Genomic DNA, 12552 nt, shown 5'->3' on the forward strand with positions numbered 1-12552 from the left:
GGAATTCTTGGCCTGGCATATGCCCGCATTGTTTTGCCAGCAGATTACAACTCAACAGATAAAAAGAGAAGCATAAGGGAACTAAAGCGTTTTAGGATTTGATATATGTTTTTATAGAATACAGTGACAGGCTCACTCTTTGCTGGGATTACATCTTTTTTTCATTTTATCTGTGTTTCCAGGGCAACACATTTAGCAATCATGTCAATCTCTTGTCAAAAAAATCTAAAAAAGTATATACAGTATAACTGACTACCACACAGCAGCTTTAAAGAATGAATCTGAGACGCCAAGCAAACAGTTGGTCTAGAGCCTCAGCTGTTAAGGCATAAACTGGATGAATGCCAGGAAACCAAGTGTTAAACCTGGAGAGGTTCTGTCTCCTTAGCCTTAGTTATTTTTTAAAACTTTTTACTCAAGTGAACAGAAGTGCTAGTTTACTATTTAGATAACTCGTAAATATCTCTGCTTCTAATGATCTCTGGATTTAATCTGATTCGTGCTGGTTGCTAGGTCACTCACATCTCAAAGGAATACATACCCAGATAAACTTCACTGACTTCCAACATCAACCTGCTCTGGTGTTTCAATAGATTATGGGTTGGAGGGCAATTCCACCTATTGCTAGCCACCAGACACAATGATTAAAATGAATGCTATGAATTAGTGTATCTCCTCCAAACACTTGGTTTTATCATTAGAAAAATATAATGGCTACACATCATAATTTTCAAAGCCAAATGTCTAAATTTAGGTTACTCAATGTGTAGCTGGGTATTTACACAAAATTGATGAATTTAAACGTGCTGTTTATTGTCAATTTCTGATGCTGATGGTGAGAAAGGTCTGGTGCCTAAAAATGGATTTATATGTCTAGCTTTAGATAGCTGAATGGAGGCTTCCAGTATAAAGACCTTTTTTTTAAGCCACACTGTAATATATAAAACCACTGTTCTTTTAGAGCAACTTGTAACCACAGCCCACTGGAGGTGAAGTATCACTAACCCTATCAAGTAGCATATAGGATCATAATTAGAAATTTCAAATGCTATTTCTAGCTTCTCCAAGTTACACTACAAAGTATTTATAACAGTTTTCATCATTATTACTCATTAGGTAGCATGTAAAGCCGTATAATGTATCTTCCAAACACACACAAATACAGTACAATGTTACATGCAGATCAGTCTTTAGCTATACTTCCAGCATTAGTACAGATAAACTATGGGGTCCTGTTTGCTATACGTATAAAATTAGAAGTAAACACACATTTTAATATCATATTATCTATTTATTCAGAAAATACTATCGATGCTCTAAAGAATAATATTGTAAATACAAAGTTCAAAATTTAGTGGAAAACATTTTAAAACATTTTAAAAATTAATCAATTAAGGTATTCAAGAGATAAATAATGAAATATGGAAAACCGTGGAAAATCAGAGGGGTCATTTCAAGAACATAGAAGCATCTCAAATCTGCAGAACCTGTTGATTGAGAAATTATTGTTTAAAAATTTGTGACCCAAAGCCAATCTGTTCAAAGGAATAATGGGAAGGAAGAAATTTATCTAGTAAATTTTTTTTTAAACAAAAGAAGAACATGTTTTTTCCTCTGAATTTTGAAATCCTTCAAAATTATCACCCTAAAGAATAATAATTAAATTTAGCAGAAAATATAAAACAGACCTTATGATGAGCAGGATAATATGAAGAGTCTCAAATATAATTAATAGCAGGTAAAGTCGCTTTTTTCCTTCTTTATTTAAGTAAGCTTAAAGTTGCTCCAGCTATTCACTATATATCACTTGGTCCTCAGCAAGCATCGAGAAGACTGTAGCCTGTGTGTTACATCTGTCCTCTGTGACTATGTAATTCTTACCCCACTCATCTATATTTGGTAACTGAACTCATGTTTCAGCAGACTGCTGCTATCTGGAATTCCAGTAGAAGCAATGCTAAGCCTGGAAGAGGCAGAAAGTTCTGTGTTCTTTCTATTCAGACATTTGGAGAACTTAATCCTTTAAATGAACAATTTTTGTGGTATTTAACACAGTATTTTAAGCTGTTTCAAAATATTTTTTTTAAATTTTAAGATGTGATTTTTGCTTATTATTAAAAAACCTACCTTCACAAGTTACAGAAAACACAGTCTGTGGAAGTTAATTTTTGAAAAATAATTTATTTCTACAACATTTTGTTGTAACAGATTTCTAATTTTTTAACAAAATTAACTATTTTTATCACAATAAATTAAATAATTGTTTTTTTCTAAAAGAAGTTTAAAACTAATAGCTTCCTTGTGTACCTCAATATCTTCCAGGAAAGAAAAACATAGAATCACAGAATCATTTAGGTTAGAAAAAACACTTACCATTTTTAGAGTTACTTACTTAATTTTGACATCTCAAATGAAGTTATCCCATTATCAGAAAAGAAGTATCTCCCTCAGAAACGACATACAAAACCCCTGAAAAAAACACATGCTGTAAAAAAACCCCACAACTCTGATGTATGTACTAATGCTGAAACAATCAACATTCATTCCTGGTTTCTTTAGCCTTGTAGACTGTAATGAGTAACACAGTCAGCTCTTCCTTACTGTCTTTCCTAAAGAAGTACTTTCACTTCATTAAGAACTCCTTTGAGAGTTTCATTTTAGAGAAGAAAAATTTTCTGTCCAAGAATATACTTGTGCCTTTTCAGGCACATCATTTCCTTTCATAGCCAATGAAAGGAAGAAGTAAACACGAAGACTGTTAGTTTAATCTGCAGACTCTATCACATAATTTCCAGAAACAATGTGTCTAGGATTGTTTGTGGCACATTGCAGCCTGTTGGGAGTCAAATTCTCTAGATTACATAGGAGAAATTATAGCTCCACATAGATGTTATAAACCTCCATCCCTTCTAGATTATATATGTTCTAAGATTCAATTTAATTTCGTGGGCTTGCACTTGCTTTTAGCTCAAGGTCCTCTAGATATTGCCCTGCATTTTTCACTGAAGTTTATTCCTTCGCAACAATGGAAGTACAGCAGAGCCACTGCTATGACAGATGTGCACAAGAGGCTCACAGCTCTCTGTTGTTCCCAGACTATCTTTATGTGTTACCCAGTACCAGTGCTACACATTTTATTTCAGTGGCTGATACAGTATTGTTCTTTCCATCTTCATGCAGCCAATTACTGTCCCCTAACCAGAGCTTCAACAAATTAAACTGTTGGATTAGGAATACTTACTTCACAATGTGTACAAATCCCATGCTTATGACTTGGGATCCTTTTTGTGTCATAATGAAACTAATACAAAGGATTTTATTTCGGGTTGTTTTACAGTAATTTCCCTGTGACAAATGAGAACATAATCAACATTCTAAAAATTCCAGGTTAAAAACTGTACACGAAAAAGTAACTGGTCGTCTAAGAGTTAACCACTGTCTGCCTAATTTTCTAAGCAGTCATCCCACAGAGTGGAATCCAGGCCCTGTGTCAGGCACCCGGTCTCTCCACTAAACGCATGAGAGTTAGCCACCTTGGAGTGGGAGCCAAAAATAGCCTGCATATAAACAGCAACAAACTGCCTTGGGCTGTCTTTCAGCATTTTCTACAGGGAGGGTGTGGATGAAATCCTGGTTCTTGCAATTTATATTTAAACTGTCACTTTTGGCAAGAAAATGCATGTGCCTGGGCACACCTGCAGAGGTAATTTTTAAAGGAATTGAGCTTTTATAATACAGTTACACTGCTGATTTGTGTAAATTAGGTATGCTTATTTGTTTTGTACTACATGATAGAAACATTTGCCCAGAAAGTGAAAACTCTCTTTTATGGGTACCAATATTTTTGTAATAAAATTCCTTAAAAATACATGTAGGCAAGAGTTCCATCTGTGCAGAAGGCCTAGGGAATTCCTTTTCACTGCCTGATTCCATTAAAATATGTAAGGTGTATGTAGTTTAGTACTATATATATAGTATTTTTATATATATATATATTTATATATATATATTTATATGAAGAAAGGACGAGAAATGAGGTGTCAGCAAACTGTGGAATTGATGGTCTTCTGTGGTTTAAGTAGGAAGGCCACTCCAGGTTTTAGCCTTTGGACATGCATACAAATAAGAATTTAAGCAAGCCTCTAATATAGCTGATGTTATTAAAGCACAAACCCCAAAGAAATCCATTTCATGTTAAATTAAGCAGCAAGTGGGTAAGGAATAAAAGTTACAGAAGACAGGACTGATGCAATCTCACAAAGGCAGAGAAAGCAAGGGTGAAATTTAGCAGTGTAGCAAGTGGCAATTATAATTTAGATTGGGAAGTCTAGCATGTAAAGATTTCAGATTATATGATAAATTTAAGAAATTTAAGCACCCTTTTTAATGTATTAGCTCAGTATAGTCCTACACAATTTGCTAAAGAAAGAAATGAAATAACTTGCAACTAAAACATTTTAGAGAAATATCTGTGTCCCAAAAGTAAAATTTTAACATAAATAGACTGATACTTCACATGCTCTTTGAAAGAAGAAAAGCAAACCACAACTGTTAGGTAGTTAAGAGCTTCAGCTGTGTGAAGCAGAATTTACACTAGTCTTGTTCTTAAAATTAAGAACTTTCTTTCAAGGAGTCTACATTCAGGACCTTGGCTGCAATTTTGTTTGGCTTGAAACTGCTTCAACTGTTCTTCTCTAAGCTGCGTTTGTCCTGTGTTCTGTAGACGTCAGTCATATTCATGTGGTTTTACCATTTCTTTTATTATGTAAATTAATTACACTTGTTGTCGCTTCCTGTACCGTATTTGAAAATTTATCCATCCCTCCTGGGCTCTGCAGTATGGAACTCCTGCTTAACTTTAAGTATGTGCTTTGGTCCCACTCGTGTTACCTGTTACCCGTATACCTCTGAAAACTATGTTTCAAAGAAATCCCATTTTTTAAAGTAAAAACTCTTTGTACTTTTGCATATCATAGTAGTCTCATAGCTGGCCAGTGAGAAAAGTGCTTTATAGCATCACATGCCCTCTTTTTATGGTGTATGTGCTAAGCCTTTGCCAGTGCAGCTCAGCTAGACTTTCCGTTTTGTAAGGAAATGATCTCCATTTGATTAACTCTATCTACAAGCCCACAGTGCATATTTTACATGTTTATATTCACAACCAGTCATGTACTCAGATTCCTTCTTAGTATATAAAATGTATTTGATTTGAGCTGGCACAGAGAACGTTGAAGTTCAACACCAGATTAAAGCAGTTTTCTTTACAAGGGGATTACCTTTGAAAAAGGAATGTGCCTCTTTCAACAAATTGTGAAATGCTGATCTCTAGGAAAATAAATATTTCTTTTTCCTTTTATCATAATACAGCTTTGTGTTACTTCGCCTTTTTAACAGCTCTTGCAAGCTGTCTTTTGCTTACAACAAATGTATTCCTGTGTCTGTAGGAAGGCTCAGCCTGCCACCTAAAAAACATGACTGGTGCAAGATAAAGGTAGAAAGCTGACAATGTACAAGACAAATGTGCAAGAATGTGACATCCATACTTCTAGAAAGAGGAATGAATGATGAAGGAGGAACACTGGACAGCTGATTACTTCCGCCGTTAGGTAGTAAGATTGAATTTTAAAAAGTAGCTAAAACACAGCTGGTTATTTAGAAGGAACCGCTGAGAGATTTGTCAGCCACTAGCTTCTATTAGGGGGACACTCAGCTTGGGGGTATTTTTGGAAAGAGTTTCCATGGAGCTGGAGAGACTTCAGGCCTTTTGCTTTTTTCTGATTGGCCAACAGACAGGTGCTGAAAAAGGTGGTGGCAGAAATATTCCAGACATGGTGAATATCATATGGACAAGCAATGGCAACTTACTCGTTGTTTTATGATTGGCTGTGTCATGTAAAAATATAACAGAGTTTTTCCTTTCTCTCTTTCTAATGTGAAAAAATAGAGGCTAGACAAAGCACTGAATAATGTTGGTTGAAAATACAACAACCTGTGTTCACAGTTTGAAAACATTATATTCTGCCACAGGGCGTATGAAGTGGCTTGAAACTAAATGCACGTATTTTTTCTTCCAGGGTGAAATGCTCTATGTACTTCTGATTTACAAATATATGTCTTATCTTTAAAATGCCCAAGTTATTTACACAGAAATGTATTTTTCCATTATAAAGGAATTTTACTTTTAGAGATCAACCATGTGGCAAGCAGATTATTTTTTTAAAATAAGTACTTTCAGGAATCACTTAAAGTAAACCTCAGAACTTTGGGAGACAAGACTCTTTCAGTGTCAATGAAAACTTATGTGGCAGCACTGAGAATCCTTGTATTTCTTTGTTTTGGAGTCGCTTTATACACTTTGGACCCTCAAATTGAATCCACTGGTTCTGTCAAAAGCAAGAGTCAGAATTTTGACAGAGTATTGATTTTTTACTTGTAAGTACATCTCTCACCAGGCCTTACTGCTTCAGAGCCAATGACTAAACGATTTAGGGGTAGAGTCCTGATACTTTGGCATTGATGGACTAGAAAAAAGGAGGTGCAGATTTTTGAGAAAAACAAGCTGTTAAATATGTTCTCCATTTAGTCAGGATCAAGCTTTTTCCTTTTCATAAATAGTAATAATTTCTAGGAAAAAAAATGCAGAGATAAATTGAGTACATTTAGAAGTATAATTATGAAAAGCTGCATAAAAATATATTCCATATAAAATATATTCCAGACAAAATATCATAGGTTCTACTCACTGTCAAACATGAAAAATGCGTAATAATGTATGCACATCTCACTTCCTGTCCTGTTTGATGCTTTGGTTAGAATCAAGATAAAGAGGCAAAGTATGCAGTTACCTGCAGGTACATTTTCATATGCTTTAAATTCTACGGTATCATATGTCCACCTTGCATTGGATACTCCATATGAAAGAAGGGACAGTTAATTTTAAACCCATGTATTTCATAGTTGTTGAATGAGACGTCATTTGAATTTCAGTGATACTTTATACGGTGACTTTCTAGCCCATAATACCTCATATGGTATTAGTCTAGAAAAATCAGACTGAGCCAGACTGATTGATGAGTGAACTAATGAACTAATTGAACATTTCAAGTGTGAAATGTTGCATGTGAAATATTCAACTAGTCAGAGGATCAATGTGGAACCTGGGAAGAGACAGGCCCGAAGAGCCAAAACACTGACTCTCTAATGATGATGAAAGTACACATCTAAGAGTTAAAATCTGTCAGTGTGACAGTTGAGGGAGCCACTGAAACAATGATTCACCCAAGCGAATGACTAGAAACAACACCTACAGACTGTTTGAATACAATTTCTGGCTTTGTCTTCAAAACTTGGCTGGTTCCAAAGAATCTTCAGATGAAAGACAGGAGTTTGTCCTACAACCACGCTCCCTGAAAAAGAACCCCTCCTCATCTTTCCTCTATGTACTGGAAGGCGACTATAATGTCTCCCTGGAACCTTCTCTTCTCTGGGCTGAACAACCCCAACTTTCTCTGCCTGGACACATATGCGATGTGCTCCAGCCCTCTGATTGTCTTCACGGCTCTCCTCTGGTCTTGCTTCAACAGGTCCATGTCCTTCTTCTGTTGGTGGTCCCAAAGCTGAATGCAGGGAATATGCTCCAAAGTGAAGTAGCAGGGAAAAATCTCCTCCCTTGACCTGCTGGTCATGCTGCTTTTATGCAGCCCTGGTTACGGTTCACTTTCTGGGCTGCAAGCCCTTCTCATACACCATTACCCCAAATCCTTCTCCTCGGAGCTTCTTTCAATCCATTCTCTGCTCAGACTGTATTTGTGCATGGGATTGATCTTGCTGGACCTTGCACTTGGCCTTGTTGAACTTCATAAGGTTCACACAAGCTCACCTCTCAAGCCTGCCAAGGTCCCTCTGGATGCCATCCCTTCCCTGCAGTGTGTCAACTGCACCACACAGCTTGGTGTTTGCACACTTGTTGCACTGGTCCCAATACTGACCCCTGCAGAACAGCACTTGTCACTGGTCTCCACTTGGACATTGAGCTATTGACCACAACTCTCTGAGTGTACCCATCCAACCAACCCCCATCGAGTGGTCATCCGTCAAATCCATGCCTCTCCAATTTAGAGGCAAAGATGTTATGAGGGACTGTTTGGTCTGCAGGTCTCCATATTTTCCTTTTTTTCCCTTTTAAAAATGGGCATTCTGAGTATTTCTTGAAAGGAACAGAGGCCTAAAAGCAGAGTCATTCATCCTACTCACTTGTGCACAAAAAATATTTTGTTTCTTGGCTAATACGCCGAAAATGAGACAGGGTAGAAGAATGGCAAAGGCATATAAGTGAATCAGTGTTCTAGGTATTATTATTAGACAGTTTAATTAGCAAATGATTGGTGAATATTGTTCCTTTAAAAAGGTTGTTTATTCTAAATATAGTTATAATTTTGGATAGTAGCTGACAGGGAGTGAAAATAAATTTGTTTTAAAAAATATAAATAGTACAGTAGAAAAGAAGATTTCATTTAGTCTAGATATATAAGGTAGTCAGTTGAATATCACTTCTGTTTTGTGTGTTTGTTTATTAACCAACTTGTATGTACGTAAACTACATATGCGCTCCTTACTCAGAACAAAGATTAAAGAGATCTCAAAGCCTTAATATCGTTGTGTCCTTGGAAATGTTTTTTCCACTGTGGATACATGTATGTGGATTTCATTACTTCAGGTGATATATGTACTGACTATGGTTTTATTTTGAAAATATTTTATATGAGAGAAGATGCAAAATGTAAATCATGTTTATAAACAAATGAAAATGGAATTTATGGAAGACAGCATTTGTTAACTAAAATTCCACAAAAGATTGCAATCCTGTTTGCACAGGATCTTGGATGTTTGCATTCAGAGAGTAGTGGCCAATGGCTTGTTGTGCAGATGGAGATCTATGCCAAGTGGTGTCCCCCAGGGGTCTGTACTGGGGCCGGTGCTGTTTAATATCTTTATCAATGATACAGATAGCGAGATCAAGTGCGTCCTCAACAAGTTTGTGGGTGACATCAAGCTGAGTGGTGCAGCTGTCACACCAGAAGGATAGGATGTGATCAGATGGACCTGGACAAGCTGGGCCTTTGTGAACTTCATGAGGTTCAACAAGGCCCAGTGCAAGATCCTACACCTGGGCTGGGGCAATCTGCCATTTCAATACAGAATGGGAAATGACGTGATTGAGAGCAGCCAGGCAGGGAAGGACTTGGGGGTGCTCATTGATAAGAAGCTCAACATGAGCCAGCAATGCGTGCTTGTAGCCCAGAAGCCCAACCGTTTCAAAAGAAACATAGTCAGCAGGCTGAGGGAGATGATTCTGCCCTTCTACTCTGTTCTTGTGAGACCCCACCTGGAGTATTGTGTCCAGTTCTGGAATCCTCAACATAAGAAGGATATGAAACTGTTGGAACGGGTCCAGAGGAGGGCTACAAACATGATCAGAGGGCTGGAGCACCTCTGTTATAGGACAGGCTGAGACAGTTGTGGTTGTTCAGGCTGGAGAAGAGAAGGCTGCAGAGAGCCCTTATACCAGCATTTCAGCACCTGAATGTGTGTATAAGAAAGCTGGGAAGGGACTTCTAACAAAGGCATATGGCGATAGGATGAGGGGTAATGGCTATAAATTGAAGAGGGGAAGATTTATACTAGACATTAAGAAGAAATTCTTCACGATGAGGGTGGTGAGGCGCTGGCACAGGTTGCACAGGGAAGCTGTGGATGCCCCATCCCTGGAGGTGTTCAAGGCCAGGTTGAATGGGGCCTTGGGCAGCCTGATCTAGTGGGAGGTGTCCCAACCCTGTGGCAGGAGGGTTGGAACTAGATGATCTTTAAGGTCTCTCCTGACCCAAACCATTCTATGATTCTATGATTCTGCAATAGACTCCCTGGGAATTAAAGGAAATTATAAACAGCTTGCAGTAGCCTTTGGTTTGACCCTTTTCAGGCTAATCACTTCCATTCTTGTACTCACTAGCTTCTGATTGCAGCATTTTGTTTTGTTTTCAAGCTGGATCACCTAACAGGTAAAGGTTAGTGTATCATCAGTTAATGTAGAACAACAGGGAGAGTAATACCTAGCACTGAAGAGGTGACAAGAGTTAGGGATAGGCTGACATCAATAACTATTCAACTGAGATCAGCAGATGCCTTTAAGGTTTACAGGGCTGAAGGTCTGCAATGATACAGGAAACCAGGGGAAAATGCATGCCACACATTTGCAGACAGAATATGCATGTATTTTCATTTCCAAGTATATCCATCACGTATGCTGACTTCTGTACATATTGGGACATCTGTAAGAATGATTGGCTCCTGATTTTTCAAAAATTTTTCTATTAGGGAAGAGATTCTTAAAAGCAAGAGTATTGGATGTGATAATCTTGACATCTGACCTTTCCCCCCCCACCCCCGGCAGGAACATGAAAGATCTGAGAAGAGTTGTTGAAGCAATGAGAAGAATTCATTCTGTACTGGATAAATAACATGAGTTACCGGAGACAACAGGTTAGCCGAGAATTGCGAAACGCCTTAGATATTTTGGATTTGAGAATCTGGTGAATGGTCCGGCTTATCCACAGTTTATGGATATAAAATAATTAACATTTCTCATTTTTCTATTTTTCCTATATATATATTTTGTGCTGCATAGTTGGTACTGTTTTTCTCAAAATATGAAGTTAAAGCAACAATATTAGCAGCGAAGCCTCTGATAAAGACTTACACCACAAAATCAGGAGTTCTAAAGTTCAGAGATGCATTAATTACTACCTTCCAATGCACACCCATAAAAGTAAGCATATTAAATAAAATTCATAGTGTATGGTGTTACCTGTCATGTACCTGAATAAATATTTTGAACCCCGAGACCTATATCTTCCTCTCTTCTTACAACATGTAATGGCTGTCAGGCTGTAGTTGAAATTGAGCTACTCCCATATCACCAGAAAACTTGAACACCCCTGTTTGGCTGTGCTCTGGATTCTGTAGACATTTACTATATTTTTGAGTTGCATCAAAGGACTCAGAAAATACTCTGGGCCGACTTCAATTCTTAAAGAAGTTAAAATTGACAAAGTGGATAAAAACAGGTGCCAAATGCAAAATACATCCAAGCTTGACAAAACTGACCATTTATTTGGAGAAATGCGATACAAACAATGGGGACATCAGTGTAGGAAGAGTTAAGCAAAGTTTTAGAAAACAGCTGCGCAAACTGAATGGATAAAAGAGCAAGGTGTGGCAACATAAAGCTCATATTAACACCTCAGAAATTATCTGATGTTCTGTTAAGGATTTCAGTTCACAAGCTTCGAGATTTTCCCAAATATGGATATAGGGGCCAGTATTCTTTAGGGAGGTAGGCCTGCAAATTGAAATTAATTCAAAAAGAGTTCAATTTTTGGAACTTCAAACTGGCCTCCAAAGCAACTCAAAAAGCCATTTGTCATCTGAAAAATATTTACACTCAAATTTGCATCCTTACAGGGTAAAAAAGACAAGATAAACTTCCTTCCTGAATGAGAATCCCTAATCTTAAGACTAGATGATCAATAATTTCAAACCTACTATGATCACAAAGGGCTGATTACCATGGTATCTAGTCTTGATTTTGATGCAGTGCTGGGTGGTGTATAATAATCCCGTGTATGTATCTTTATTAATAATGTTTGTCAATTACAGGTTTTAAAAGATACAAAGGCACAGTGGATGATCTTGCCTTATACATGCTAATCACTTCAACTAGCAGAAAAATAATCTTACCCCTCAATGATTGGGACACTTTTAGTTAGGCAAAAGAGTAAAGAAATCACAGTGGGTCTGTGGATACATCTCATCAGGTTCTATCGATTTACATATGTTCAGGTGCCTTAGGTAGTTGCAAATCTGATCTTCTCTTACAGTGGGAGGCACTTAACTCCCCCAGTCACTGCCTTATGGTCCAGGAAGAAAATACTGACCCTATATCAGTGAAAATTTGTAAATATGCATGCAATTACAGATTTATCACAGAAAGTTTTATTGAATTGCCCTTCATTTGCTCCCTTTTCAGACAGAGATTCTTGAATACTGTAAAGAACAGTAAGTCTACAGGGACTGTTGCTTTTTCTTCATCAAGGAAAACCTGTGCATCATACTACTGCATGGAAAAAAAAACTAATGGAAAGTAATGAAGGGGTAGTTGTGTATGTTCCTCCCACGAAGGTATGATTTTGCTACTTTGTGTGGCTTGATAGAAAACAGTAGTTCACTGCAGTGGTATAATACCATCAGCTGTCACATTAAATAGCTCTGCCGAGTGGCTGAGGGACACCTTCCCATCAAGTTACGTGGTTCAAGATGGACTCTCTTGCTCTCTAAGCTTCCCCTCAGAGAGGAGCCTAGGTGCAGCAGGATCTGTCTCTAATCTCAGACTTGGTTGATGGTTTATGACTAAAGGATTATGTGATATGCATATATGTGTTAGTGACCAGTCAGAATTAGTGTAAACAGTAGGTAATTTATTTTAAGTGACAGAGA

The 12552-nt window shown here is 37.5% G+C and overlaps 1 protein-coding gene across 1 annotated transcript in view; it reads right to left on the bottom strand.

The window, feature by feature from the left end:
• Positions 1 to 1844, bottom strand: part of PALLD (palladin, cytoskeletal associated protein) — a 191463-nt gene extending 189619 nt beyond the window's left edge. The window contains exon 1 of the mRNA XM_054066193.1: positions 1689 to 1844. The gene's annotated coding sequence lies outside the window, so the exon portion shown is untranslated. The remainder of the gene's footprint in view (positions 1 to 1688) is intronic.
• Positions 1845 to 12552: the final 10708 nt, after the last annotated feature.

This window comes from Cuculus canorus, chromosome 4 (assembly GCF_017976375.1).
Source record: "Cuculus canorus isolate bCucCan1 chromosome 4, bCucCan1.pri, whole genome shotgun sequence".
NCBI lineage: Eukaryota > Metazoa > Chordata > Aves > Cuculiformes > Cuculidae > Cuculus > Cuculus canorus.